This window comes from Macaca nemestrina, unplaced genomic scaffold (genome assembly GCF_043159975.1).
Source record: "Macaca nemestrina isolate mMacNem1 unplaced genomic scaffold, mMacNem.hap1 Scaffold_59, whole genome shotgun sequence".
Classification (NCBI taxonomy): domain Eukaryota; kingdom Metazoa; phylum Chordata; class Mammalia; order Primates; family Cercopithecidae; genus Macaca; species Macaca nemestrina.
The window spans coordinates 291,338-318,566 of NW_027257758.1; the positions used below are offsets into that span (position 1 = coordinate 291,338).

The 27,229-nt window shown below is 47.5% G+C and overlaps 1 long non-coding RNA gene across 1 annotated transcript in view; it reads right to left on the reverse strand.

The window, feature by feature from the left end:
• Positions 1 to 22,218: 22,218 nt before the first annotated feature.
• LOC139361545 (uncharacterized) overlaps positions 22,219 to 27,229 on the reverse strand; it is a 33,092-nt gene continuing 28,081 nt past the window's right edge. Inside the window, exons 2-4 of the long non-coding RNA XR_011619105.1 lie at positions 27,082 to 27,199; positions 23,162 to 23,433; positions 22,219 to 22,844 (exon numbers count right to left, since the gene is read on the reverse strand). This is a non-coding gene — a long non-coding RNA (uncharacterized lncRNA). The remainder of the gene's footprint in view (positions 22,845 to 23,161; positions 23,434 to 27,081; positions 27,200 to 27,229) is intronic.

Here is a 27,229-nt window from a genome sequence, read left to right on the forward strand (position 1 = left end):
AGTATGGCTGTGACCAGGGGTAGCAACATGGGACATGAGAGAGGTATCCCAGCCAAGAGGCCCTGCAAAGCCTCCCCGGCAAACCGGAGCAAGGCCCAGGGCGGTAGGGAGAGCGCCGTGCTCACGATGTAGGCAGTTCAGCTTCCGCAAACTGTCCATCGACTGCAACTTATTTTGTTTCCATGGTTACAAAAGAACCATAAGCATTCTGAAATATGTTCTTGGTTTCATGTGTTGCGAAATCTAAGCAACATTATAAGAAAAATCACTGAATTCTGCCCGAGGCTCTAGGGGTGTTTTCCTCTCTGAAAGGAGCCCCCTTCCAGGACTTGGGATTGAGTGACAGCCTTCAAAATCACGGTTATCCTGGTGGTAACAGGGAACTCCTCAGCCCGCCAGGAGCTGGGGCCCTCGACAGCCCCCATGGCTCCAGACGCCAGTGTTCTAAGGATCACACATGTGCAGATAGCAAAGCTTGCTGCACACACGCCAGGTGCTAACAAGCCCCAAACGTCTCACTCATACTTGCTAACCACATCGCTTCTCTCAGCCTCCACGGCGTTTCACACTCTGCCTTTATATAGAGATGAACCATGCGTCCTGAGCGCTACAAAGATTCAACTCCTTCCGGGAAGAGGGGTGCATCTTTCCATCACGGGGTCCTCACTCCAGCTGGCACAGGATTTGCAGAGTGGGCGAGTCTAATGTTGATGACACTTTCTCAATATTCCCTTCACACCCCTCCAAAAACAAGAGTGCTGCCAGCTTCTTACCGACGTTGTAATGAGCAAAATATTTCTCTCTTATTTGTCACTTTTTAACGTAATACTAGTGAAGAATGTGACTCTGCATGTACACTGTAAGCACCCACACCGTGAACATTCTGCTCTCCTGTGACTGTATTCACAGGTCACAAGGACAAAATTTCTCCATAGTAGCCAATATATATATATTTATATATATATATTTTTTTAACATGACTTCCACTCATCTGAAAGTCACAGATGTAGCTTTTCCTTCATAAAAAGATCCAAATGATACACAAACCAGGTTTAATAAACACATTGGTCCAGGTGGGAAAATGACCCCTCAGTCTCCCTCCCCTCAAAGACCAGGGCAGCCAGGAAACTGCGCTCTCCAGTAAATGACAGCCGGCAGGATTCCCTAAATAAGCAGCCGGAAGATTCCCATCTCGCAGAGCACACCTTTCAAGACTCAAGATGCCCCCGGCTCCCTGAATATCCGACGAAGAACAGGGCTACCCAACGGAGGACTGAGGCAGTAAACAAACATGTATTTGGCCGGGGGCGGCGGCTTATGCTTGTAATCCCAGAACTTTGGGAGAAGGAGGCAGGCAGATCACAAGGTCAGGCGATCGAGACCATCCTGGCTAACACGATGAAACCCCCGTCTTTACCAAAAATACAAAAAATTAGCCAGGCGTGCTGGCGGGCACCTGTAGTCCCACGTACTCGGCAGGCTGAGGCAGGAGAATGGCGTGAAGCCAGGAGGCGGAGTTTGCAGAGAGTAAGATCACACCACTGCACTCCAGCCTCGGCGACAGAGCAAGACTCCGTCTGAAAAAAATAAAATAAATAAAATTTTAAAAGTTTTCAGCAAATAGCATCATCGACCCACAAATGAGAGGTACCGTTTTCATTCTAGGAGGGAAACACTACAAAGCACGTATATTTTAGCCCTGTAAGTGAATTCTTCGGGCATTCCTGTGTCCGCTATCAAATGCAGCACATCACCTCAAAAGGCAAAGTTCTATAAGTCACATCCAAGGAAGGGAAAAAATCATTCTAAGTTTTAGCCATCCAGTAAGAACCTGATCCAGAGAAGCCTACTTGTTCCAGACTCTAAGCGGCAATATATTGCTACAATGTAATGAAAACAAAGGGATAATTAAGAAAATTTCAATGCTAATAAAAGGCAAAAACATAATTAGATTTATTCTACTCTAGACAGAGCAGCCGGGCAGTTCACCCATACGTTATGAACGTTGCTGTTTTTCAGACAGGGTCCCAACTCTGTCAAGGCTTGACATCAGGGGCGTGATCTCCACTCACTGCAAGGTCCGCCTCCCAGGCTCAAGCGATTCTCTTCAGCCTCTGGAGTAGCCGGGACTACAGGTGTGCAGCCATCATGCCCAGCTAATTTGTGTGTTTTCCGTAGAGATGGGATTTCACCAGGTTGCCCAGGCTGGTTCCCTGGGTCTCGAGTTCCGAGCCTCAAGCAATCCGCCCGCCTCGGCCTCCCAAAGCGCTGGGATTACAGGCGTGAGCCATCACGCCTGGCCCTTTTTTTTTTTCTTTCCTTTTTAAGCGATTAATGTGCTTCAGAGTCTTGTAGGCATTTAAAAAAAAAAAAAAAAGAACAAGCAAATTCTGTAAGGGAAAGAAACCATTAACATGTTTTACACACCTCAAAACTCAAAACAGAAATACTAAGAATAAAATGTATTTTATTCACAGAGGCATTCTTAAAGTTCTGTAAAAGTGACACCATGGACACCACCACATCACAGACGAGTGTGGCAGGACTGCTTAGATTCAGAACACAGTCTAAACAGTCCTCCTGCCACTTTCCTCAGTGGGAACACTTTATTCTGTCTTTTATTCAAATTAAGTATCTTGCAAGGGAGTTGAAGAAAACTGCAGAGCAGATTTTAAAACTTCAATGCTTTTCTCAATTTTCGTCACATTCTGATGCATTTTTACCTACTACACGGCCAATAAGTTTCAAGCTTTTTGCATCGATAAAGACAATGCTCCTTGTAGCAATAGGCTTTTTCTTTTCTATACAAAGATCTATAACTTAAGCTAGTAAACTGGGCATTTCACAAAGATTTTGCACAATTCCTAGCACAGATTTTAGCAAAATAAAACCATTATCTTTCTGCAATTAAATAACCAAACATAGGAAACTGCACAGTTAAAATAACCATTCCATTATTTTATATAAACACAAATGATAAAGGAGAGTATGCTTTGGAAAACAGTGTTTCCATAAGCTAATGATGAAGCAGAAGACAGTTCCTCAGCCTCATATGACATTTGACAACCGAAGTACTCTGGCCCAAGCCCAGCCCGGTTAAATGGAGGGGAAGTAAACATGTGACCGACCGTGGTGGGGCACTGTGTTAGCCACAGTCCAGGAAAGAACAGCTGACATGTTTCTTCTTCATGGGAAAACTGAAACATACTCGAGACACCTTAATTCTTTAAAACACAGTCTGCCCCAGTACTAACCTTAAGCTCCCATTGATAAAGATTGCGATAACCAGAGGTGTTTATCCAGGCCCTCGAAAATCACGGACATGGTACATACACAACATTTTCAAACGCTCAATGCTGCCAGTATGTTAAATGCGCTGTGATACCGGAGGTCTTGTGCAGGACCAGAAGCATCGCAGCCTGGTTACCTTCCTGGTGTTCAATGCTTTGTATGTGCAAAGTCTGCTGTTACAATTTACTGGGCTTAATGTCATTCAGTTTGTCACAGAAGAGAGCTATGACATTTACTTAATTCCACACACAGATTCTCAAGTTCATCTTCCACCAATGACTGCCCTGTCCACAAGACAGCGGAGGGAAGACCCAGGAAAGGCCTGGGAGATGCCAGGTGCTCACAAACTGGTATCAGTCTGCTGGTTCTGGCTTAAAGGAAAACAGACATAGAAGAAACTAAAAGGACTCACTACATCTAATATCACAATGTTCTCAACTTTACCTTAGCCAAAAATAAAAGCGGAATAGCAAAACTACTCCAGGGCATGATTCCAGGGCTAATCTGAAACATGAAATATTTAGAAGACAAAGCTTATTGTGAGTGCAATTAATATACACATAAAACGCTGGTTTCGCAAAACCTAGTCTTTGCGATTGCTTTTATAAAAAGTAAAATTCTCATGAGGATCACATACACTAACTGATTTTCAAATGAAGGGACTGGTAAACTTCAGGGCATATGATTTCTGCCACACACGAGGGGAGCAGTGAGAGAGAAGAGCTAGGATCAAGTGTGCTGAAGCTGTCCTAGGACTGAAATTCAGTTTCTGCCAAAACAAAAACACAGGAGGCTGTCAACTTCGATAGCAAGCTCTGCTTGAGAGCGTCAAGATGTTAAAATTGCAAAGGGGCTTCTCCCTGCTATAGGCACGCGTGATCCTTGCAAAAACATAGCTCAGCATCATCAAAAATCAGGAAAGAACACAAGCTTTCCAGACAGGAAATCCAAGAGCAGAAGGGAGCAGAGTCCAAGCTTGCTCGGCAGAACTGTTCCCGGACAACAGCACAGAGGACGTCACAGGGAGGGCAGGGCAAGCAACAGCAGCTTCCGTGATGCCGCAAGCAGGGCCTGAGCCAGGAGAGCAGTCTCCTCCAACCTGACAAGGAGGCGCGAGGAGCCACAGAGAAGTCAATTCAGGGTCTTTTTCAGAAAGGGGCAACAATGAGAAAATCTGGTCTTACCCAACCACCCCCCATCCACGGTAACAGCTAAACTCGCACGTGCGTCTGTCACCTTCCCCACCCCCTCTTGCAGATGTTCTTCCTGCACCCGGGTGCCTGTCTCCGTGCGGCTCCTGAGGCCACACCTGTTGCCATCCAGTAGTGACCACGAATTCACCTTTGTCCGGGCGAAGCAAACGCAGAGTTCACACACTCTTGTACAGGTTTGCTGGCCGAGAATCTAACCGAGCTGTCCAATTCCAGATGTGCTGGTACCAAGGAGAACGCTCGATGTCCGGCATTTATAAACGGTATCAGTGGGTTCTCCTGGGACTCCCAGGCAGCCGAACGAGGGAGGGAGCTGTTGCCCTGTTGCCCCGAGCCAAAGCAGCGCTGCGAGGCAAACACCACAGGCCACATCACACTCGAGCACCGACTCTTGACAGTTGCTCGTTTGTGTGTTCAGAGTTCAGGGTACAGGCGACAGACAGGCCTGATCTCAGCCTTGGGACAGCAGTGATTGCCCACAAGTCCCGTATCTAAGCCCCGACTTGCCCATCGGCCTTCCTTCAGGAACAATGCCCACCTCACAGTGCTGCCATGAACGCTAAGTCAGCACGTATATACACAACCAGATTCATTGCAATTGTGCTTTCTACCCCAAGTTAATACAACCAGGTGCTATCATCGAGACTGAATAACCAATATTAGAACAGGTCAGGCCAGCGATGGTGGCTCAGACCTGTAATCCCAGCACTTTGGGAAGCTGAGGTGGGTGGATCACTTGAGGTCAGGAGTTGCAGACCAGCTTGGCCAACATGGCAAAACCCCATCTCTACTAAAAATAATTTATCCAGACATGGTGGCACACACCCTGTAACCCCAGCTACTAGGGAGGCTGAGGCATAAGAATCGCTTGAACCTGTGACGTAGAGGTTGCAGTGAATGGAGATTGTACTCCTGGGCTCCACCCTTCCAGCCTGGGTGACAGAGCAAGATTCTAATAAAACAATAAAAGGTCAAGATGAGAACTGATTGCCAAGGTCCACAGTCCATATACTTAAAACATAAAATTCATTAGCTAGTACTTGATCAAGTTGCTGCTTTCTTCATTACAATCTTGTATATCCTTCTAACACGGCTCAAAATGTTTACATTTGAACACACCTCGAGTATAACAAAAAATAAAGTGCCTGTATTTCACAAACGAGCAATTTCCAGTAAGGCTGCATCCTGCTCTAGTTAATCCTTTGACAATGTAAAACTGAGCCATCCTGACATAGCACTGACACATGGTGCAAGAAGAATGACCTCCAATTAAATCGCTAGATTTAGAGAACACGTGAATATAGTTTATCACTAATTCACTAGCCATTAGCAAGATTTTAAAGGAAGAAAAATTATCAGGACTGTAACTAGGAATAAAGGCAAAAATAAACATGAAGAAATTAGTCACGTTTAAATCAATACCCTTTCTGTGAGGCCGTAACAAAATATACACAGCAGGGGCACAAACTGTCATGCTAAACTGTCACCAAGCTCTCTATGAAGGTAGTAAGAGCGTCCCAAGTCGCAGAGCCTCGTCTTCCTATTTAAACCCTAAACAGCCAACACCACTCAGCATGCAGTGAGAGCTCTGAAAGCTCAGAGGAACGCATGATGGGATGAAGGGCCCTAGCCCTGCCATCACCCTGCTGCTTATTAAAAATATAAAACAAACCCCTGCCTTCAAGGTGCCCAGATCTAACTAGTACAAAGTTTTGCTTTTAACAAGTTAACTACGAATGATGAAGACTCTCAACAGCTGTGCGAAATGTAAGGCAACCTCATAAGAGGAACTTGGCTGAGACTAAACCCAGAGATGGTTTTTTAACCACAGAAGAGGAAAGAACTGAAGAACCTTACAGAAAGTTGACAGCAATTTCTATTTCTCTATGGTACAACCTGGAATTTACCTTTGAGACAGACTGCCCTTCTGTTCTGAAAAATCAGATTATTCTTGCAATCCTCCATCAGGACTGAAATTCCCAAAGGCATGGAAAACCAAGTACTAATTTTAACCACCCCCCCCCCAAAAAAAAAACTACCTACGATCTTAGATGTGAGATTTAATATTCTCAAATTCCAAATTTGGAAATATTTTGCACAAAGTCCTTATTTTCCCTGTTTACTTGAAAGCTCTCTATTCTTTTGTCCTAAACATCTTCCTTCTCATCCTTCCAAACAATATCTGAAGATGAACTTACATATCGTTTTCAATGTTACAAAGAAGATACTACATTTGTCATGAACTGTTTATATTCACAGCTCTAGGAGGGATTTTGCTACATCGTGAGGAATAACACGAGGCAGTTAATACGCCACGAATAAAGAACAGTAGAAAGTGGACACATTTCCTGATGAGTGCCGATTTCTCATTGAGCTGCTGACAAAGTTATAATACAGAAAGCTAGACAGCTGCTCTGTTAGTTCTACCTCACTTAAGTGACCGAGTCATTGTTGTTTCGGTTCCCTCTCTCGTCTGGGGATGAGACACACCTCACAGAGCTGTTTATGATTTCAGGAACACACACATCAATGAAGTGACTGTTCCTAAATCGTTGCAAAGGGTAGAGTAACCTGCCAAATTTCAACTAGGTTGTAACAAACAACTGTTTTCATCCTACACGCTCCGGTGCCAGCGAGATGGTGCGTTCTTGGATCCCTGCGGGAGCCCTATTCCTGGTGCCACAGAGCACACACACATTTACATCCACATAGTGTACATATATGGCACACTGTAACACGTGTACCTGCATAGAGTGTACACACATCCGAATACGTAGAGTGTACATAAGTGCACTACGTGCGTACAGAGTGCACACACATCCAGATCCATGTAGGGTACATGCATAGAGTGTACACACATCCAAATATATATAGTGTACAAACAAGTTCACTACGTGTGTACAAGCATAGAGCATACACACATCCATATAGCAAATGTACATAGGTATGCTAACATGTATGTACATGCAGAGCATGTACACACGTCTATATGCATACAGTGTACACAGGTATACTATAACCTGTATGTACATGCATATGGCATACACAAGCACATCCGTATGTACACAGGTATGCTATTTGCTATATGTATACACATGCATATAACATTCTTATCCAATGTACGTAAGTGCACTACAGCATGCATACACATGCGCAGTGTACACATATGCACATGTATACAATGTACATCAGTACACTAACATATAAAACGTATACACATATGCAATAGTGTACATACATATGCAGCATGTATACGTATTATTGTGTACATATCCAGAAGTTTATTCAGTGTGCATAGTGTACATGCATGCTTGTGTGCACATATGTATATATACATCTGCAGAAATAATGTGCACATACCCACATGGTGCACGTACACAGGTATGTATGTGGCATGAAATACATGCATGTATGTACACATGTAGAACAGATAGGTGTCCAACTAGTGTGCATATAATCCCCATACACACATATACACATGTACATGCATGCCTACAGCATGCACGTGTGTAGGACACAAATGTAGTGTACATACCTATACATTGTAAATACATGCACAGTGGAAATACACGTAGTATGTGTACACCACATACACACATGTACATTTATACAGTACACATATACCGAGACCCAGAACGGGTCATGAGTATTAACACGGCGCAAACGCTTCCAGTTCTACCTAAGTGAATTTTTTTCAAACTATAATAGAACTCATATAAAAAGGGTTTTAAGGAAATCAATACAGCTAGTGACAAAAACAGTGGGAAGGGCACAACCACTTTTCCCTCAGAGTTCTGGGCCTGACCGTGGAAGTTCAGAGGTTTCCTAATGCAGTACACGTCAGAACTGACTCACAATGAAGCACTCCTTAAAAATTAAAAATGTGTCCTCATATTTTGGCCTTTGAGACAAAGCCTCTTATTTAATCGATTTCTGACTGAATTTGACTCACAGTACTCTGGCAGATTCTTCATTTTCTGGTGAGACAGACGAATGTCCCAGGGTGAGGACAATGCCAGCCGTTTCAGGGTCAGCTTTTCGAGGAGCGATATCTGGCAGAACACAATCCAACACCATAGGAGGATCCCCCCACCCAGCCACTTAGACGCTTTCTGGTACTTACACTGTCTGCTTGTTTCCCTTTCTTGAATTCAGCTGGGGGGAGAAAAAAAACCAAAAAAATCAAAACCAAAAACAAACAGCCCATGTGTTTGTGTGTCTGAAAAGTGAATACATCCACATCCAACTTTCTAAATGATACACGGCAGGTGTGATGGTCACCAACCAGTGGCCACTGTTGACAAAATACAAAGTCATCTGCAAACATGAACGAGTTTCTAGGAATACAAAAGTCAAGGGAATTTACTTCACATATTAAAGCTCTCAAGGGTGCTCATCAAAAATATATTTAGAGGTTTTCCTTTAAAGATATTTTTGGGCCGGGCGCGGTGGCTCACGCCTGTAATCCCTGCACTTTGGGAGGCCGAGGCGGGCGGATCACAAGGTCAGGAGATCGAGACCACGGTGAAACCCCGTCTCTACTAAAAATACAAAAAATTAGCCGGGCGCGGTTGTGGGCGCCTGTAGTCCCAGCTACTCGGGAGGCTGAGGCAGGAGAATGGCGGGAACCCGGGAGGCGGAGCTTGCAGTGAGCCGAGATCGCGCCACTGCACTCCAGCCTGGGCGACAGAGCGAGACTCCGTCTCAAAAAAAAAAAAAAAAAAAGATATTTTTGAAGATTTTTAAGTTGCAATACTTAAAAGCCTCTGGGAAAAGAAAGGATACAGGTATCTGGAAGATTTATACTAAATGATTTTCATGTCTTTTTGATAAAGTTAAATAAGGTCAGCCTTGAAGTAATGGGTTCCACTACTCTGAGGCTGTGGATGGAATCCACACCACCACCAGACAATTGAATGAACAGCAAGGCTGCACACACAGGACACAGGCAGTGAGCCAGCCTGACTAGTTGTCAGCTTCTGGGTCAGTTCTACCCAGTTCTGGCCAGGCCCCACTGGAGATGAAAACCTGCCCTTTAGAAGCCTTCAAACCCCACCTTTCAAAATCTAATCCTCTTCAACTGAGGCCCGAGTCCAAAAATCTACTGACATCTTAGCCCGCGTTAGGCCAGCTGTCCCCCAGCCTTTTTGGCACCAGGGATGGGTTTCATGGAAGACAGTTTTTCTGGGGGGTGGTTTTGAATTGCAACTGTTCCACCTCAGGTCAGGCAGCGGATCCTCATAAGGAGCACCTCCGAGATCTCTCACAAGCAGTTTACGATAGGGTCCCAGCGCCTAGCAGAACACACAGCTAATGATAGGGTCACAACACCTAGGAGAACATGCGGCTTATGATAGGGCTCCAGCACCTAGGAGAACAGGCGGCTTAGGAGAGGGTCCCAGCACCTAGGAGAACAGGCGGCTTAGGAGAGGGTCCCAGCACCTAGGAGAACAGGTATTAAAATGAGTTGTCAAAGCCAAAATCCACCGGATCTACCACTCCAAAGCAAACATACACCACTGCCCAATATTGATGTGAGCCAAAAACAGGGAAGTCCTGAGGGCCCACACTGACCACAGCCAGACACCACTTCTGCAAGAAGCAAGCACGCACCTAGAGATCACCAGTGATGACCCAGGAGAGCAGCTTTGAGCAGAGACAAAGGTGAAGGAGAGGCACATGGGCCAGGGTGCTGGGTGTGCCCGTCTTTGTGACCTCACTGAGATTGCTGACCTCTGGCCCTTGGTGTCCTTCCTGTGGAGGAGGTAGCCCCCAAATCCCTGCCTCCCTTCAGCACTGACTGAGGCGGCCATGAAGTCTCCCCAGGGCTGAGACTGCTTCTAAATCCTGTTAACTGCACACCCACATGAAAAACAAAAAACACAATATCAAGTATGCAGACAGGAAAAGAAAAATACGTGAATCCTCCCTTATTCAACAGGCATTTAAAAAGTAACAGGAAAATTGTGATAGTCTTTAAACAACCACCAGCTATCACGTCCTCTTGAAATGTTTTAGCTAATCAGGAACATCTTTACCAAGCACTTGCGTGTTCAGGAAATCAGTTGACAGGTCCCAAATAACCTCGGAGCCTGCGACCTGACCCCCACTCACGCACATCACCTCTCCAGAGAAACGTGTCCTGGACACCTTTCAAATGGTGAGGAACAGGAACAAGGGTAGCTTTCCCTCAACACCACAAAACAAGCTCGACCCCGAGGAGCCCGGAGAACAGCGACGTTTGTTTAGATGCTTTCCCACTGTCCTTGTCAGAGCAAACATTCCCATCCCACACCGCCCAGTGTTTAACTCTCCCTGGGATACCAGCAGCCGTCAACCCTCAACAAGCTGGAAACAGAGGCCAAGCTGGTAGGAGGCCTCTCTCCATTCCTTACTGAATTCGCTCAGGACACGGATGTTCCCAAACACATATGGCCCCGAGTATTCCACACCTGGGGAACATTCAAACAGCAGACTTTGCAAAGACGTTCCCCTCAAGAGAAACTCAGTTTCTAACTTCCCTTAGGGAAAAATATGAGACCCAGAACTTTCCAGAAAATCAAGTGTGAGAGGAAGCCACTCACCTCTGGCACTTCCTAAACCTGCCTTCCCGCGGGTGCTCAGGGATGTCCCCGCGACAGCCCCGTCCACCCAGGACGGCAGCAGGGCTCAGGCAGCCAGCACCTGGGCAGCTGGCGAAGCGACCCCAGGGTGAAAACGCCATCCCAGGCACCACTTCCCGGAGCCCCTCAGCAAGAAAAACAGAGGTGGGACAGAACCGAGGGCTGACTCGAGGCTGGGGAGCCACAGACCCGCACAGCTCAATCATCGGACATGCTCTTCTGTGGACAGAGCCCAGGGAGAGGCCAGCACAGAGACCCTCGTGCCGGCTCCACAGGCCAGCGTCCTCCAGGGCTGCAAGTTTGTGATCACAGCTTCAGAATTTGGTTCCAGAATCTTCCAGAATCAAAGACGCACCAAACTGTAAAGCTGCCAGGACAGCAGGGCCCAGGAGCAGGCTCAGGGGAGGACCACTTAGAAACCCCACACACAGCATACACGTGTGCATGCTTACTCCACACATGCCACCGCTTCACCCAATAGTATACACGCAAACGCATGTATGTACTCCATACACACCCTCAAATACACTCACCAAATATGATTCGTGTACACACTCCACACACACCCTCAAATACATACGACACACATGAACATGCTCACTCCACCCACACCTGCTAAATACACTCAACCACACATGCACAAACGTGACACACGTGCACACTCATTCCGGACGTCACACCCCTCACCAAGTACACAGGTGCACACACCTCCAAGTTCAGAACCTGTAGACTCCACAAGCTTTGGTTTCCCCCACTGTTTCTCTCATCACATGAGATCCACACACAGGTGTCATTTACTGACATCTAACACCCGGGGAGGCCCTTAGACAGAACTGCAGTCACAAGTCGGCTTCATTCAGGCACTCATCACCAGCCTCCTGAAGCCACCTCCTGTCCCCACGGGGAGCGGGGGCCGAGACCGGAGACGTCACTGGGCTCACAGATCCCCAGGCTGGCAACCCAGCGAAATGAGGAGGGCTGGGCCACGGCCCTGGAGGGAGACGGGTACTGGCTCAAGTATGCGGAACATGAGTCCTCATTTCCAGACAGTGTCACCTACGACAGCGTCAGGTGAAAGCCAGTGGTTTGGCATTCCTGGGATAGACAGTTCTGGAAATACAAGGGAAGCTTTTTACTCCTCCCCTCTGAACACATGAGGTCCATGGTCCCCTCACATCTAACACTGGGAATCCGAATCGGTGACTCCTTGTTCACCTGAGGACCACCCAAGAGGATCCACACACCTGCTACAACAGCAGCACCGCACCTGGTCTGCAGGGGAGCAAAGCAAATCCCACCTTTATGACTAAAACTGGATTACCCTGACACTGGCAGCCTGCAGTGTGTGTATCGTCAAGCCCCCACGTCTGTGCCACCTGCAAGAGGAACACAAGCCCTTAGTCCCAGGTTCTCAGGACGGCCTGTGAGGTGGATGCTGGCACCTTCCCATCTCCCAGGGGAGAGGAGAGAAGGCCACGGTCAGGGCTTGCATATCAGGAGGGTCGGGATTCAAACCCCATCTGCCTCACAAAGCAGCCCTTACCATTCAAGTGACTTCTATCATCAGCCTTAAAATGTACCACAGTTACCAGCAATTCTGAGTGCTGTTCCTTGGGACATCATAAGCAAACATTTTGTTAGAAAGGTTTTGCCAAATCTGCTTTCAAAATCCTATGGTATGAAATGACTAATGAAAATTTGAGCTATGAAATAAAGCACATAGTTAAATGAATCCCAAAATGACTATCGCGAAGGAAGTTTTAACTTGAAGTGAAAAATATCCTCCAAATGACATCAGCCAGAATTATCTTCAATCATTACTGATCCCATACGCTTCAGGAATTATACAGCATCATCTCAGATATGAACTTAAAACCATTAGCTGAATGCACATTTCAGCACAACCAAAGTTCTGCTATAATAAGCAGCACAGGCGTCTTTGGAGAGGATTTTAATTGGGACTACAAACGATGTGCACGATCGTGGTAAGAGGTTTCATGCTGGCTGTTCTCCAAGGTGCGACACAGAGAAACACCACTAACCTCAAAGACACCTGCTGCTTTGTAATGAGATGAGAGACGATGTGGACGGACTACTGTAGATATTCGAAAAGGAGAAACAATGCAAGGAAAGAATCGTATCAGTTACCCTTTACATTCTTAGAAAAAAACGATTTTTCTTTTGGGATGATTTTAAAAGAAAATGACATTTCTGGATTTTTTTTAACTTTTCTTTCTGAGACAGGGTCTTGGCTCTGTCGCCAAGATTGGAGTACAGTGGAGCAATAGCAGCTCACTGTAGCCTTAAGTGATCTTCCCACCTCAGCCTCCAGAGTACCAGGGACCACAGGCACGCACCACCACACTCAGCTAACTTCTGTTATACAGATGGGGTCTTGCTATGATGTCCAGGCTGGTCTTCAACCCCTTGGCCTCAAGTGATCCTCCTGTCTTGACCTCACAAAGATTTAGCCTAAGCGACCATGTCTTATCGGAAAACAGACATTAGAGCAAATGCATTTCTGTAAGATTTTCTACCTCTTTTCACTGGGGATAAAGGTAACTTGCCTCCAAGGGTCGGAGACAAAGACGTTACTGCAGACAAGAGCGCTGTGCATCCCGGGAACCGCTACACCACGAGGCACGGCCGTGCACACTGGACGCAGGAGTAACAAACGAGGCTAGCACAGGCCGATGCTGGCCCTCTCCAGAAGCTGGCCTATCCTTCCTCCTCTCATCAGCCCCCTCTCCCTTCAGGCCTCAGTGGCTGCTGACAGCGGAGAGGCCACAACTAGAGGAGGCTCTCAACTCCACCAGGGACAGGAGTCCCGGACGCTGGGGACTCAACTGCTGTCCTCCGCATCCACCTCCTTCTGGTCCAGCCTTCTCAGGAGCCAGGCGTGGCCACTTTGACCCTCTTTTCCCTTCTGTGGCTCCTACAAAAAACCAGTTCAGAGAGCCCAGGCTGCCTCACACTCCAGGGACACCCGGCACAGGCCCCCTCCATGTCCTTATCCAAGCTCCTGGGGCCAGAAGGGTCTTGCAATATTTCACTTTCCAGTTGACCATCCCCAGCCTGAAATCCAAAGTGCTCTAAAGAGCATTTCCTTCGAGTGTCATGAGGAAGCTCAGAATGTTTCAGGTTTTGGAGCATTTTGGAGTAGGGACTCTCAGCCTTAATTTGAACCTCTTCAAGGAAGCCACACACTGAAGCCCCCGATGTCCACCCTACACAATCCCAGCACACCATCTGAAGTCCTCAGCAACAGATTTTCTTTCTTCAAAAATAACCACAAGTCACAAACTCACATGCAATCACAGAAGGGGGTTGTGGACACCCACACAGATGATGAAATTTAACTGTCACATTTTTACCTAGGTAATTTAAAGTCATTCCGCAAAACACACCTGTTTTACTGAGTTGCATTTTAAGGTGAACACACACAAATCATTTCAGGGAAACAAACGTCACTTTGGGCTGCGTGTGGTTTCTTGACTCCCGTGAATAACTCAGCGTTCACCCTCACTTCTGGATAAGGGAGATGATGCAAAGAAAACTGTTAAAACAAAGACATGAAAACAAGTTTAAGAAGGGTTTGAAAGGTTCCTCCTGTCCTCCTGGAGGGGAGACAAGGATGCCTGGAAAGCTCACGGGGGACAGGAGCACAGCCTCCTCGGTGTGTCATGGACGCTGCCTCACCAAGGGGAGAGGATGACGCCTGGAAGGCTCACAGGGGTGGGAGCACAGCCTCCTCAGTGCTTTCTACACTCAGCAGCTTCAGAAATTCCTGCAGAAGCAGAACACATCATGAGAACTGAGACTGGAACACCCCAAAGAAAGGGATGAGGGGTCAAAAAAAGCATTCGATCATTACCAAGGAGCGCGGGCATGAAGCCGCTTCAAAGACCGTGTGAGAAGTCACTCATAGGCGTTTCAGAAAATAAGGGTAGTGCGAGATTGCTCGATCAGCTCAAACAGGCTGCCGTCCCTCAGGCCATGAAGTCCCTGAGATGAGCCTCTCACTGAGCAGAAGTCACTCGCATCTCTGCCAGAGAAAGTACTACAAGCTGACACATAACCTCATGAAACCTAGGCTTCAGCCGGTCAACAGTGAGTCTGACATGGTACATCCCTCCAGATAGTTAAAGACCCCAGGGGTTCATCGGACAACCTCGAAGGGCTGTGTCTGTCCAGCTCCTTTTCCAAGTTCTGGATGATTTTTCCTAATGCACTATAAGCAGCATGTTCCAATAGAGATGTAATTAACTGGATGGGTGTCCTCTTAATTTTGAAATTAGAAACACACTTGGCCAGGCACGGTGGCTCATGCCTGTGATCTCAGTACTTTGGGTGGCTGAGACAGCTGGACTGCTTAAGTCCAGGAGTTCAAGTCCAGCCTGGGCAACATTGCAAAACTCCATCTCTACAAAAAATACAAAACTAAGTCAGGCATGGGGACACATGGAACATGTGCCTGTGGGTCCTGGCTACTCAGGAGACTGAGGCAGGAAGATCACTTGAGCCTGGGAGGTTGAGGCTGTAGTAAGCTGTGCTCACACCACTGCCTGGGCAACAAAAAGGTTTTTTTGCCTGTCTCAAAAAAACCAAAGAGAAAAAGAATTTTATACCTGACTAGGCCAAAATAAAAGAGGCCTTCGCTGCCTACATAAAGGGCTTTCAGAATTCACTTCCATCCTTAGGAAAGGCGGCCAACACCAGGCTGTGTCCCTTAAGATGCCCTGTCTCATATGGGAAAAAAAATCAAGAGAAATCAAATAAAGGCCATAAAATACATCAGTTTCAACACTAAAATTTAATAGTATGCTTTAAATTGAAGATGAGTTAAGTCACATTTCCAAACCTCTGAAAGCACGGTTACTGGGAGGGAATGGTTTGCAACACACAAACGCAGCTCTGTAAAAGTGCCCAGGCTGGATGAAGGCTCAAACGTCAGTGCAAGGAGAAAGTCTGAACAAACTCTCTCCTGCCCTGCTGCTGTCCTCTTCCAAAACACACTGTTTATCTGTCAGTTTAGAACAAGGCCTAGGGAGGTGGGAGGCAGGCCTGGGAGGGTCACCTAGCATCCAAGCTCCTCAGCCACACAACTGCACGAGGCTGAGCTGAGCAGTACACACAAACACAACTAATTCTCCCCAAAAAGAAGACGGAAGGCAGCACACTGCCATGCCAGGCACCCTGCAGATGAGAAGATTGAGGGGAGCCAGAGGTACCTTTAATCTTGCTTGCATGGTGGAGGGAGAGGAATAACGCCACTCACTTGAGTGTTGCACAATTCTTTCTAGCACTGAGTGGCAGAAAACAAAAATTATAGATGCTTCCTCAGATAAATGTTTCTGAAGAACTGAACATAAATTACGTTCAGGAAATAGCATTATGAATGCCTCAAGTGCTTCTGTTTTCAATAATCCCAGAGTAATTCTATAAACCCGGGAATCAGTCTCACCCAACTCCAGGATCACGGCCCAGGTGACGTGGGCACACATATCCTGAAGCTCCAATACTCAACTAAAGTGGGGCGAGTGAAAATGATCCTGGGTATAATTTACACGGACACAGGAAGGTGGCTGAGCCCCAAACCCCTAAACCAGGAAGACCAGTGTCCTTCAGGGGCCTCACCTCTGTCCTTTCGCAGCCTCTGGGAACCACCACTCTGCTCTCTACTGACACAAACGCCCCTCCCAAGGTACAACACCAGGAAGATCATCATTCAAAACTGAGGAACGTGGCAGAACAAAGCTGTCAGGAGATTTTAATCACCAACACCACTTGTTACATGACCCAAAGATGATTAAAATCCCAGGCCCTTCAAGACTGAATGCTATCTATACTTAAATGCATTTCATCACCATATTGGGGGGTTATTCCTTTGTTTTGCTGCAAATATATCCAACTGCTGTAAAAGGAAAAGGCAATTTGTTAACGAAGCTTCTTGGAGTGTCTCAACAGGCCTCGAGGTAGGATAAAAGGCAGGACTTCCTGGCAGAAACGCTCAGCTCTGAGGTCAGGTGGAGTTCTTGAGCACCAACCAAGGCAAAATAAGGTCGAAGACCACACCACACTTTCCTCAATCACATCTTCATTCCACCTTTCCTTCTATTTCTCACGACTTCACTGGGAGAAATTGTGCTGAAAGAAAATGGAAACACACACATACATAGGAGACCCTACAGATGCTGAGAATGGGTGCAGCCATCACAGTCCGAATGTCCTTTCAGGGCCATCTGACCTGGCTGGGATCCAAGTATCCGAGGGCAGGATTGTATGTCAGACCCGTGAAGCCAAGATTACAGCCACTGAACGGCAGTTTTCCATCCCACGGAAACCGGCCTTGGTAGGGGCTTCCTCGGGGACCACCGACCTCAAGCCACCACCCGTCAACTACTTCAACTAACCTACATCATGGCAGACGCCTCCCTAGGCAGACCAGCCCTGCCCAAGTCCTGCTTCATGGCAAACCCTCCAGACAAACCCTCCAGAGGTCCTTGGCCTCTTCCGGGAGGCTGTGCTCGGAAGGTGCCCTCATTTACTTCTGTGGCTCTGAGACATTTAACTAGAGCCCAACACATTTCTTCCTGTTCACATAGTATTGAGTTAAAAGACTTTTATGAGTAAACTTTCACTGGGAAAAATACCATTTCCGGAGCCCCAGTGACCACAATGAAAATGTTTTTACCTTCCCTTACATGACATCGGCAACGCCAGGTCCAGGAAACGTTCTGGATCTCAGATAATGGCAAATCCACTCATAGTAAGTCTTGGTCTTGTTTCACAAGCTATCAAATGCTGCCCAGAAGCAGGAAAATCCCCACAACGTGGCAGGGAGGGGCGACCAGCGTGAGTTCTAAGGCCAGACCACCCGGGTCTGCTGACAGCGTGGTGAGGGGCAAACAGTGCAGGGTCTAAGGCCAGACCGCCCGAGTCCCGCTGACAGTGTGGCTTCAGGAGTTTCCTAAACCCTCTGCTCTCCAAGTTTCATGTCAGAAAAATGCAGTGATAACCGTGTCCACCTCGTTTAAATATGTATATATATACACACACATATATATATACTCCAAACCTACAGCCCTATAAAGGTCATTAATCCTAGTTATCCTCAAGGCATTGAGCGATCAATAATGAGCCATCCCCCTGGCTGCTGACCTGCCACAGCCCCACCCTCCGGAAACCCCGCATCCACACCAGCCACACAGGATGAGGCCAGGGAAGGAGCAGGACTGTGTCTTGGGAACTTAAACTCTGGAAGCTGAGTTAAATCAGTGCCGCTCAAATCTTGTCACCAACTATCTTGTTAAATTGGGAGATTCCATCTCTGGGGATCTTGAAGGAACCTGAGGTTCTACATTGAGTGAGATGAGCACTCGTGCTGCAATGAGACGGCAGGGAAAGCAACCGAATCTGGGGTCGCAGCTGCCTGAGGCTTGGGTCCCACCGGGAAAGTGGCACCAGGGCCCTCAGGACAGTGGCGGAGGTCCCAGGAGGCAAGTCCCGGTGCAGAGACTCATGGACCCAAAGATTGCTCCAGGGCCAGGAGGGGTTGCTGCGCTGACAGCCACGAGGCAGGCAGCCTTCGAGCTCCTCCAGCTGCCATCCTGCAGGCAGGGAGGACAGTGCCCAGACCACCCTGGGGCTCCCCCCAGCCTGCCAGGCTGGTACTCTTACTCCAGCCACTGACAAGAGTCCCCATGTTGCAAGCTAGGTTGAAACAGTGCCTCAGGCCTCGGGGCACATGCACCCCCCTGCAGGGCTGGGATGGCTATTCCCACACATCCCCAACTCACAGCAAAACTTAAAAATGAAAGTCGGAAGATACAGCCAGGAAACCAATGCTCAAGAAGCAACTCCAGGGTGACTCTTCCTAGAGCTATTGCTATTGAACATCTTTAAAAACATTTCCAGGGTGACTTCCTAGAGCAATTGCTGTTGAAAATCTTTAAAATTCTTCATTTCAAAATTAGCTTTTATTACACTGTCTTCCCTATTCTACCAAGACTCTAGAAAACAAAACCATTACAATTTCCAATTCTATCTTATAGCAAGTTAGAAATACACGTTTCCTCAAAGGATTCTACATGTTTCCTTGGCAATATCCTTTCCACGCCCCATACTACTGCCCACAACAGAGAAGGCTTTTCCAACTCAACCCAACCCAACCCAACCCAACCCAACCCAACCCAAGGGCCCTGAGATAGGCCCCTAACGAATCGTCTACAAACTCTTGAGACAGGCTTGCCCTGACAAATCATCTGCAAACTCCATCTTCCATTAAAAACAGTACCGAAAATGAGCATATTACCACTTTTTAAAAATTACTGTAAAGTGGACAGTGTTCAGTTCTGTGAATTTCGGCACAAATATTCCCATAATCATCATCACACAAGCAGAACAGTCCAACAGCCCCAAACCCACTCACGGGGCCTCATAAGCATACCCTCCCATTCTCAGCAACCACCCCCTCCGTGTCCTCCCATGACTCGGGTCTATCTTTTGCGAGCGTTGTGGCAAAACACTCGCAAAATCACAATTTCCTGGGCATCGTGCTTGGAGGTGCACCCAGGGTGTCCTGTGATCAACAGCCAGGCCTCGGGACTGCTGGGTATTTATTATTCCACATATGGCTGTGGCACATTGTAACCTGTTTTGGACAACTATAGACAGCGCTATTAACATCTGGGCACAGTTTTTCTTAAACATCAGATTCTGTTTCTCTAGGGTAAATACCCAGGATTGGGGTCACCGGGCCCCACGTTTGTGTGAGTTCAGTTTTGTAAGAAACCGCCAAGCTGTCTGCACCGTGCTGAACCCCAGCATCGCACAGGAGTCCCGACTGCCGGTCCTCACCAGCACCTGGGGCTGTCGGAAGACCTTAGTCAGGCGCTCCAGCAGGGGTGTGAACAAATTCACTGCGGCTTCGGTGCACATCTCGGTGCAACCAGTCACGCTGAAGGTCATTTCAGATGCTTTCGGGCCATCCTCCCGTCCTTCTCAGCGAAGCATCTGTTCAGGTCCCTTCCGCTTTTAAGTCAGGTGGTTTGTTCTCTGTCATGAGCCGTGGGAGTCCTGTGCATTCTGGATACGAGTCCTTTGCCGGCTGCATGGTTCGTAGACATCTTCTCCCCATCTATCGAAAATGTGTCTCTTCAATTCCCTAGGGGTGTCTTTTATATTAGAAGTTTAATTTTGATGAGTCTTACCTACTTGTTTTCTTCCTTGATTATGGATCATGGTATGGCTAAGAGCTCTCACCCTAGGTCTCCACAATTTCCCTTTCTTCTGCAGGTTTTGTAGTTTGGTATTTTACATTCAGGGCTATGATCCACCTTAATTTTCATACAGAAATTTCTCCCTGTTTTCACTCTTTTGCATATGGCTGTCCCATAATTCCAGCACCATTTGTTGAAAAGACTCAAATTCCACTGAACTGCTTTTGTGTCTTTGGATCTGTTCTGGACTCCACTCTGTCAGCTGACCCGTGTGTGTGCATCCTCAGCATAATTTATGACTTTAGTGGCTGTCTCTGTGAAAAAAAGTAACTCTGTCTGGAAGCAAAAACTACATTAGAAGTGCTCTAAATAAGATTCTTCCTGTTGTCAGGAGAGCAAAGCCACTGCCCTAAAGCAGAGGTGAGGCCTCAACAGCTCCCAGGCACAACCTTAACACACAATGGGGAAGGGAATTCATTTCAAGGGCCACAACATGAGACCAGCATAGCCATGAAAACTGCAATAATTTCACAACAGAATGAAATTCATAAAGAATTGCTCAGAAGCGTGTGATAAGTTACATAAATCACTGTTCCTTAAATTCTGACGGTTGACTAGAACAGAAATAGCTTCACGGTACAGTTCAAACAGGAGAAAGGTAGGTAGGGGTGGTTTCCACACCACACAGGGCCTGCAGGAAAGGGACACTCTTCCTCTAAATGGGAGATCCCGGGAGTGATGTGATAAACCATGGTGAGAGTCACAGAACTGTGCAAGCCGGAGTCGCGGCCTTTGCCCCACCACGGAGCCTGTGTCCATGAACGACGAGGCTCAAATGTCAGGCCGGGGCAACCGAGGCAGTTATCAGGGGACAAGAAAACGAGCGCATGGTGGAGGCAAAGGTCTGAAATCGCGCGGCAACTTCGAGTCAAGTGGGACAAACTGACTCAAAATACAGGTTCCAAAAACCACCACAGAGAGCTGCTCCTCGGCTCTGGAAAGGCTAAGTGACTAATGCCCACACTGAGCATCTGCTCCCAGAGACGACCCTGGTGACCTAAGGCCCAGCTCCTCCGAACCCGCGCCGAACCTCAGTGAGGAACTTTGTTGGTATCTTAGAGCACATTGACATGTTCCCTTAAAATCTGGTATTTCATCAACAATGCAGGCGCCAGCTTGGACTCATACACATTTCGATTAAACAAGATAATTTACACCCTGACCGTGCCAGGTAAGAGGTTTACTACAATCTTTAAACAGAGCCAGAGGCTACAGTCTGCTCCTACACAACACCATGTCTCTACAAGTTCGATGGGTTTTTACTTTCCATGTCTTCACTTGCCTAGTGCTAGAAAGCAGATAAAAACAGAAGGAACCCAGAAACACTATTGAATGAGACTCAAATATCTTGCAGTCATCATCGAGATGAGATGTTTATTAAACAGAAATGTTCTCCCCTGTAGAAAGCAGCACACATCAACACGCACCGATAACTGTCGCCAGCATTCCAGATCATCTTCCCTTCCATGGCCACAGTGCAGGGCAATGGACCACGCACACCTGCAGACCCACGGAAAGCGGGGTGACACGGCCGATTCTTGTAGCGAGCAGGCCAGGGTGCACTCAAAGAGCATCTCTTTCCAGAGGTCTGCCATGGAAAGTTACACATTTATTCCACGAGTTAATGGCACTGCACCGAACATTTCTGTAAGAGTCTCTAAGCAAGTATTTCCTTCTGCCTACAATGGCCCGACACAAACTGAAAAAGCTCTTGGAGCTGCCAAAGACTTCAATATCCCCTTAACTATTGTCATGCACATCCATGTGAAGAGACCACTAAACAGGCTTTGTGAGCACAACATGGCTGTTTATTTAACCTGGGTGCAGGCGGGCTGAGTCCAAAGAGTCAGCGAAGGGAGCTAAGTGTGGGGCCGTTTTATAGGATTTGGTTAGGTAAAGGAATATTACAGTCAAATGGGGGTTGTTCTCTGGCAGGCAGGAGTGGGGGTCACAAGGTGCTCAGTGGGGGAGCTTTTTGAGCCAGGATGAGCCTGGAAAAAGAATTTCACACACACAAAAAAAAACCATCGCTTAAGGCAAGGACTGGCCATTTTCACTTATTTCTGGTAGAATGTTATCAGTTAAGTCCAGGCAGGGCATTTGCACTTTTGTGATTCTTCAGTTACTTCAGGCCATCTGGGCGTATATACGTGCAAGTCACAGGGGACGCGATGGCTTGGCTTGGGCTCAGACGCCTGACAACTACAGTCTTTACTTTTAAGGTGTGGGGTAAGATCATATAATCCCCAACTAAGCTCCTGATGCTGTGTGTGGCATCCAGCAACAGCACGTTCCATTCCTGGATTACATTTGACTCAAGAGTCCACAGTGAGAACGATTTCTGGTGAATGAAACACCAGGCAGGAGGGTGATTCCGCTGGGCAGCTCTTCACACACAGGTGATTCCGCTGGGCAGCTCTTCACACACAGCCCAGGAGCTGAGGGGAGAGGAAGAGGCCCACACGCGTCCACCGTGCTCACGCCCCCTTGGAATGCACCCCACTCCTAGAGACCCGGACCCAAGGGAAATCTGACCTGAAAATGGGCAAACCCTCACTTTGCAGAGGGACAGGGACTCGGGGCCACAACTTGACCTCAGAGCAACACAAGTGCAGACAGCACCCCAGGACACCCTCTCCACCCAAATTCAAGGAGGAAAACCAACGCCCCGCCCCCTTGCGGAAACCCCCGGCTGCTGGAGAAGACGCCTGCCGGCGTGTGCAGCCTCTCCCGTCCCACGTTCCGGGCTCAGCACCTGTGCTTCAGCCCTGGCACTGCTCGCCACACCCACAGGTGTGCCAGGAGGGGCAGGTCCTAAGGTCTCCACTGCACCAAAGCCTGCAAGGCAAAGGGGCAGCTCCCTCCAGCAGGAGTCCAGAAGCACACACTGCACCAGCGTCAAGGCATGAGAATTCTCCCCTCGGTCTCCGAGTCTCCAGTCTGTTGCCCGCCACGGTCTTCTGCCAACGGTGAGGCCCAAGCTGGGCGGCACATTTGGTTCTCACCATTTCCCTTGTCAAATCAATACTGCAAACATATCCAATTCATCCTGTCACTAAAAATGAAATAATCCGCCATCTCCATCACAGATGATGCAATCAGGTTTTCATTACTTGGGTTTTTGTTTTGTTTAGTTTTTTGGTTTTTTTCTACTTTGAGATGGTGTTTCTGCTCTGTCGCCCAGGGTGGAGTGCAGTGGTGCGATCTTGGCTCCCTGCAACCTCTGCCTCCCGGGTACAAGTGATTCTCCTGCCTCAGCCTCCCAAGTAGCTGGGATTACAGGTGCCTGCCACCATGCCCGGCTAATTTTCATCTTTTCAGTACAGACGGGGTTTCACCATGTTCACCAGTCTGGTCTCGAACTCCTAACCTCAGGGGATCCACCTGCCTCCTTCTCTCAAAGTGCTGGAATTACAGGCATAAGCCACCACTCCCGACCATTACTGGTGTAATTTCTAAGCCACTCTCTCACACCCACTCCCTTTTTTTTTTTTTTTTTTTTAAGAACCAGCTTTATGCCTATATTTTTTCCAAGAGAACCAGTTACCCCATTTCAAGTACAAATAAGACACGGTGTTTAAAAACCAAAAATGCCCATTTGCACAGAAGTCTCCAAATACCCAGTCGATTTAAGCCTTGAGAATAAGATCAAGCTGTTGGCTGAATACAACTTCCCTTTCCATCTGTCTGCCTGTGAGTTAGACACAAGGATGAAGCCACGAGCTAGGGACATAAAGGCAGGAACCAAGGTAGCGGAGATTCCAAATAAAAGCTGGAAGACCAACACAAATGCACCACACCCTGCACACCCTCCTCTCCTTCCTTTTCAGAATTTCCAGAGGATGAAACAGGGACCTTCTCAGACGTCCCACGATGCAGGCGGCCAGAGGGGAAGGCGGCGGCAGCCTGAATGAGGCGACCGGGAAATCACATTCCACAAACAGAAATTCTCCATGTGCTTTACATCCTCTGTCTCTGAAGAACTATGCCAGGCTAACAGTCGCTAGAAAACCGCATTCAAGTGTCATTTCCCATTTCAAGCAAAGAAAACAGTGGTGGGGCATGAGGGAAAAACATAGCCATGTGTTCTGGGCTATTAAATAAGGTTTTTTCTGTTATAAACGTATAATTTTACATTCTCAGATTTCTGTATAATTGATATGCTTCCTAATTAGCAGACATAGTAATAAAAAGTGAATTCCAAGTGTAAGATCGGAGGAACCGTTCACATGGCTTCAGGTTCTGCTACTGTGTTTCAACTTAAGAAAATGGTTCTGTGTGTTGGTAACAAGGCCTGAGAGTCTGTGTGAGAGTCTGTGTGGCTGTAATCAGGGTTCGTGTTGGCTCCCTAGCAGAGGATGTTACACTGTTACATTATCTTCTACAAAAAATCCTGAAAAAATGAAGGCTGAATAGACATACACACCCACCCAAAATAATCCAAATGTCCACCGATATGAAAAACAGATGAATTACGGCTTCCATCGTGGAATATTCTTCAGCAGTGAAAACAAACTATAGCCACAGGTGCCAACTAGGATAAAGACCACCTTTTAAACACGCTTAAAGTGAACTGACTAGGCAGAATTCCTTGATTACAGGCATCTGCTCCAAAAGGGTACTGTTATTAATCCTGTGATGTAGAATGATAGTTAGCAACCCTGTTTCGGGGCACATCTAGAAAAAAGCAAAATAATGACTACACAATTTTAAATTCTTTGTAAATTATAACTATTACTACGAAAATTCTAAAAATGTGAAAATCTTCCCAACTGTTATTGGACACGCTTCAAAATAAATACCCTGGCATTGCTTGCCACACCCACAGTTGTGCCAAAATAAATGAAAATATAGCCCAAGGTAGTAGAACTGAAACCTGAAGATGTACGAGCCGTCCCTGTCTCGCTATCTATACATCGGGTAGAAATTTAAGAGCAGGTAGTGACACTGCAATGCAAGGCTCAAACCAACTGGGTATTTGGAAACTTCTATGCAAAGTGGCATTTTCGGTTTTTAAACACGGTGTTATTTGTACTTCAAACAGGTAACTGTTTGGTTCCCTTGGAAAAAATATAGCCATAAACCTGGTTTTTTTAAAAAAATACGGGAGTGGGTATGAGAGAGAGTAGCTTAGAAATTTTAAAAGTATCAGCAGGGAGCAGTGGCTCATGCCTGTCATCCCAGCACTTTGAGAGGCAGGCCCAAGGGGCCTTTGAGGACACCGGTCTCCTCTGCTGCCTGCCTGCTGGACTGACCCCCCAGGACATTCACTGGGTTTCCACCCCTGTCTCATTCAACATCCCAAGGGTGGTCTTCATCCTCGTCTGGGGCTCAGCTCTGCCCCAATTTCCTAAATCTCTGCCTTCAGAGCCTGAAAACACCCACGCCCAGGGTCACCCTAAGTCCAAGTTTACCCCAGAGAGTCCCAATTTTATGTTTTCCAGGCATCGCCTTAGTGATAATTTATCCTGTAAATTCCCACTGCCTTCACAACTCACCCCTGCTGTCTCCCAGCAGAACCCACTCAGATGCACATGCCCCAGACCCACACCCAGGTCTGTACATGCTGCCCTGCTCTACCCATGTGGGGACCACCTCTCTTTCTTGAGGAATCAGCTGGCGATCATCTCCTTGTGGAGGGCTGCCCTGACTTTCAACTCTCTCCAGCAAAGGCAGAAGCCATCCTCGGTACTTCCCCAAAACTCAGGCCAAGTATGAAGATGGCGCAGATGCTAGCTGTGCCTGGGATGCCATGGGCAGGGTCCCCAGATGCTCTGCACATGGCCCGGGGCACCGCCTGAACACAACAAGTGCTGAAGAAACAAAACTGACGTGCACTGACCTCTGATAGGGCCTCCTTCACCATCCACATCTGTCTCCCCTCTGGACAGTAAAATCCACAAGACACGGAGGGCTTGTCTCACTCATCTTCAAACTCCCAGGGTCACCCTGGTAGGTAAAGGGGACTCAAATGTCTTCTGAAGGAAGCGACTGGTTAGCTGCCAAGTTAAAGGGCCTCTGAAATTCAGAGCTCTGCATAGCAGTCCAGCACACTTTATTATGAATGACTCCAACCACAGCAGAAGTGGCCGTGGAACCAGTGCTAACCAATTCAGGGTTTGTTCACTGTTTCTCAGTTCATTATCACAACGCATTCTCACAGAGCAGCTGCGCACAGATCCTCAGACATCTACACAGAGTGGGACGATGGCGCCAAGTCACGTCAACGTCCTGTTGCAGACTGGGAGACAGCAGTCAGACACGGACCCAGGTAGAGCACAGACCTCGCGTTAAATCGGCTCCGTGTAAACAGCACTCCCTGCCAGGCCCTTTCCTATCTGCACAGCTTCTACAAATTCAACTCTCGCACCTGACACCTAAGAATACTGCACACCCCCATGTGAATCCCCTACTCACCTCCCAAAATGACCCGGCATGGCCGAGTACAAAAAATTTCAACATAAGGGAACTGGAGGGCATGTGGGGCTTTCTCGAGTCCCTGCTGCCTCCTGATGGGAGGGCCCAATGCTTCACACCCCTAGTGAAGGGCGGGTCTCTTCGGCCCCCAGGCTTTGACCTGGAGCTTAAATCAGCATTAACTAATTTCACCTTCCAGGACCAACTTCAAAGGCCTGCAAAGCCAGAGAAGGGAGAGGAGATGGAACACGCCCTCACCTCAGATCTGCTGCAAGCACACACTTCTCAGATGCGTCCCAAGGTGCACAGCGTGTCCGATGCCTGTTTCACATCCACCGACCTGCAGGTCTTCTATGTGGCATCAGCCTCCTGGGCACTGGGAACAAGAGGTATAATGGCAAGTCCC